Raw genomic sequence first — 3965 nt, 5'->3', positions numbered from 1 at the left:
TGTCTTTCATGGCAATAACCAGGGATTTACAAAGTGTTTCAGTACTACCTCGGCTGCAATGGAGTACCCTACATAGGAATATTTTCTTTTTTTTCTCTCTTTTTTTGAGACAGAATCTCGCTCTGTCACCCAGGCTGGAGTGCCGTGGCATGATCTCGGCTCACTGCAACCTCCACCTCCTGGGTTCAAGAGATTCTCCTGCCTCAGCCTCCCAAGTAGCTGGGATTACAGGCACACGCTGCCACGCCCAGCTAATATTTTGTATTTTTAGTAGAGATGGGGTCTCTGCATGTTGGTCAGGCTGGTCTTGAACTCCTGACCTCAGGTGATCCGCCCACCTCGGCCTCCCAGAGTGCTGGGATTACAGGCATGAGCCAATGCTCCTGGCGGGGTTTTTTTTTTTTTTTTTTTTTGAGACTTTTTTTTTCTGAGACTTTTTTTTTTTTTGAGACAGGGTCTCCCTCTGTCACCCAGGCTGGAGTGCAGTGGTGTGGTCTCGGCTCACTGCAACCTCCGGCTCCTGGGTTCAAACAATTCTCCTGCCTCAGCCTCTGGAGCAGCTGGGACTACAGGCGTGCGCCACCATGCCCGGCTAATCTTCGTATTTTTAGTAGAGAAGGGTTTCACCATGTTGGCCAGGCTGGTCTTGAACTCCTGACCGCAGATGATCTGCCCGCCTCGGCCTCCCAAAGTGCTGGGATTACAGGCGAGAGCCACCACTCCCGGCTAGGAATATTTTCAGAAATAATTCCCGAACCCTCAAGGATGGGTCCATCTCTTGCTGCATCTGAGCATTTGTGCCAGGCACTGTGGGGCAAAGCATTCGTCCATTCACCTGGTAAGTATTTACTGAGAGCATCCCATGCACACGTATCTACCAGGCTAGCTGCTGGAGATTCTATAGGCAGACCTGGTCCTGGCCTTCATGGGGCTCAGAGTATGGCAAAGCAGATAGTGGGGAAAAACATCACAACAGATGTGGTAAGTGTTACAAAAGGGAAGTAGAGGACACTGTGGGAGATTATGACTAGGGAACCAACCTAGCCCTGTTCAAGAAAGGCCTTCCTGGCCAGGCACGGTGGCTCATGTCTGTAATCCTAGCATTTTGGGAGGCCAAGATGGGTGGATCACTTGAGGTCAGGAGTTCGAAACCAGCCTGGCCAAATGGTGCAACCCATCTCTACTAAAAATACAAAAAAAAAAAATTTAACAGGACATGGTGGCGGGTGCCTGTAATCCCAGCTACTCCGGAGGCTGAGGCAGGAGAATTGCTTGAACCCGGGAGGCAGAGGTTGTGGTGAGCCAAGATCGCACCCCTGCACTCCAGCCTGGGTGACAGAGTGAGACTCCATCTAAAAAAAAAAAAAGAAAGGCCTTCCTAAAGAAGAGGCATTTTAGCTGAGAGCTGCAGGATACTTAGGACTCAGCCAGGCAAAGAGAGGAAGTGTTCTAGTTATAATAGGTGCATACCAAATTTCTCCAATGCTTATTGGCGTAAAATAGCCGTTTATTACAATCACGAGTTCCCTGGGTCAGGAATTCAGGCAAGACACCACAGGTGGCTTATCTCTGCACCAGTGTCTGGGGACTAGCTGGAGCACTTAAAGGCTGAAACCTGGAATCATCTAAAGGTGGTGGTTGATGTCCGCTGTTGGCTAGGGGCCTCAGCTCCTCTGCACGTGGGCTTCTTTGAGTGATCGCTCCACGTGGGCCTGTTTGGGCTTCCTCAGCACAGGACTAGGTTCCAAGGGCAAACATCCCAAGAAAGAGACTCAGGCAGAAGTAGTATCACCTTTTATGACCCAACTTCAGTAGTCACTCGGCATTCTGTCTCCTGCATTCTAATTGTTGAGGCGGTCAATAAGAGTCCCATTCCATTTCAAGGGGAGGGGAAACAAAAACAGACTCCATCTCTTGATGAGGAAGCGGCAAGGTTCTGGAATAGCAGAAATATTGCCATGGCCGTTTTAGGAAAGCACAATCTACCACAGAGGGAAGAGTGTTTCAGTGTGGGAGAATGCTTGAGCAAAAATCTTCCGGTGAGAGAAGGCAGGGCCCACCCTAAGACAGAAAAGAAGCCTGGTAAGGCTAGCCAAGAGGAGACTGGTAGAAAATGAGGCTTACGAGGTCAAAAACTAACATCCTCATTCTTGCGCTGAGGAAGTGTATCATCTTAACGGCTATGGTGCCTCCCTTCTATTTAATGCTTTATAAGCGACAAAGCGATGCCTCAGTTCTTTCCTCATTTGTTTCAAACAACAGTCCTGTGAGGGACGTATGCTTAGCCCTATAAAGACGAAGAAACTAAGCATCAGTGACATGAAGTGGGAGGCAACACAGTGGGGCAGGACTACTCACAGCAATTTTAGGTGTCACATGGATAAACATTTTACATGTTAATAGTTAATGTCTCCTGGTATGATTCCATCCTGAGCGGCTGTTCTCTCGAGCAGCGTTCATTTATTTCCATCTGCCTTCTGTCCCACCTAAGTGTGTGCCGCCACCTGATAGAAGATTCGATGGACATGGACATGAGCCCCCTGAGGCCCCAGAACTATCTTTTTGGTTGTGAACTAAAGGCTGACAAAGATGATCACTTTAAGGTGGATAATGATGAAAATGAGCACCAGTTATCTTTAAGAACGGTCAGTTTAGGGGCTGGTACAAAGGATGAATTGCACATTGTTGAAGCAGAGGCAATGAATTACGAAGGTAGTCCAATTAAAGTAACACTGGTAACTTTGAAAATGTCTGCACAGCCAACCGTTTCCCTCGGGGGCTTTGAAATAACACCACCAGTGGTCTTAAGATTTAAGTGTGGTTCAGGGCCAGTGCATATTAGTGGACAGCACTTAGTAGCTGTGGAGGAAGATGCAGAGTCAGAAGATGAAGAGGAGGAGGATGTGAAACTCTTAAGTATATCTGGAAAGCGGTCTGCTCCTGGAGGTGGTAGCAAGGTTCCACAGAAAAAAGTAAAACTTGCTGTTGATGAAGATGATGATGATGATGAAGATGATGATGATGATGATGATTTTGATGATGAGGAAGCTGAAGAAAAAGTGCCAGTGAAGAAATCTATATGAGATACTCCAGCCAAAAATGCACACAAGTCAAATCAGAATGGAAAAGACTCAAAACCATCATCAACACCAAGATCAAAAGGACAAGAATCCTTCAAAACACAGGAAAAAACTCCTAAAACACCAAAAGGATCTAGTTCTGTAGAAGACATTAAAGCAAAAATGCAAGCAAGTATAGAAAAAGGTGGTTCTCTTCCCACAGTGGAAGCCGAGTTCATCAATTTTGTGAAGAATTGCTTCTGGATGACTGACCAAGAGGCTATTCAAGATCTCTGGCAGTGGAGGAAGTCTCCTTAAGAAAATAGTTTCAACAATTTGTTAAAAATTTTCCATCATATTCCATTTCTGTGACAGTTGATATCTGGCTGTCCTTTTTTTTTTTTTTTTTTTACTTTTGTTTGGCAATTGCAAAATTTATTTTATACAGAAAATATTTCACTTAATTTGAATAAAATCTTTTTTTCCATTAAAGTTTTTTTAAAATTTTATTATTATTATACTTTAAGTTTTAGGGTACATGTGCACAACGTGCAGGTTTGTTACATATGTATACATGTGCCATGTTGGTGTGCTGCACCCATTACCTCGTCATTTAGCATTAGGTATATCTCCTAATGCTATCCCTCCCCCCTGCCCCCACCCCACCACAGTCCCCAGTGTGTGACGTTCCCCTTCCTGCGTCCATGTGTTCTCATTGTTCAATTCCCACCTATGAGTGAGAACATGCGGTGCTTGGTTTTTTATCCCTGTGATAGTTTGCTGAGAATGATGGTTTCCAGCTTCATCTATGTCCCTACAAAGGACATGAACTCATCATTTTTTATGGCTGCATAGTATTCCGTGGTGTATATGTGCCACATTTTCTTAATCCAGTCTATCACTGTT

The 3965-nt window shown here is 45.3% G+C and overlaps 1 pseudogene; it reads left to right on the top strand.

Moving 5' to 3' along the window:
- The first annotated feature begins 1496 nt into the window (after positions 1 to 1496).
- On the top strand, positions 1497 to 3404 carry LOC738144 (nucleophosmin-like; annotated as a pseudogene).
- Positions 3405 to 3965: the final 561 nt, after the last annotated feature.

The sequence above is a fragment of the Pan troglodytes genome, chromosome 1 (assembly GCF_028858775.2).
Source record: "Pan troglodytes isolate AG18354 chromosome 1, NHGRI_mPanTro3-v2.0_pri, whole genome shotgun sequence".
In the NCBI taxonomy this organism is placed as follows: Eukaryota; Metazoa; Chordata; class Mammalia; order Primates; family Hominidae; genus Pan; species Pan troglodytes.
This window is presented reverse-complemented; position numbering and strand designations above follow the sequence as displayed.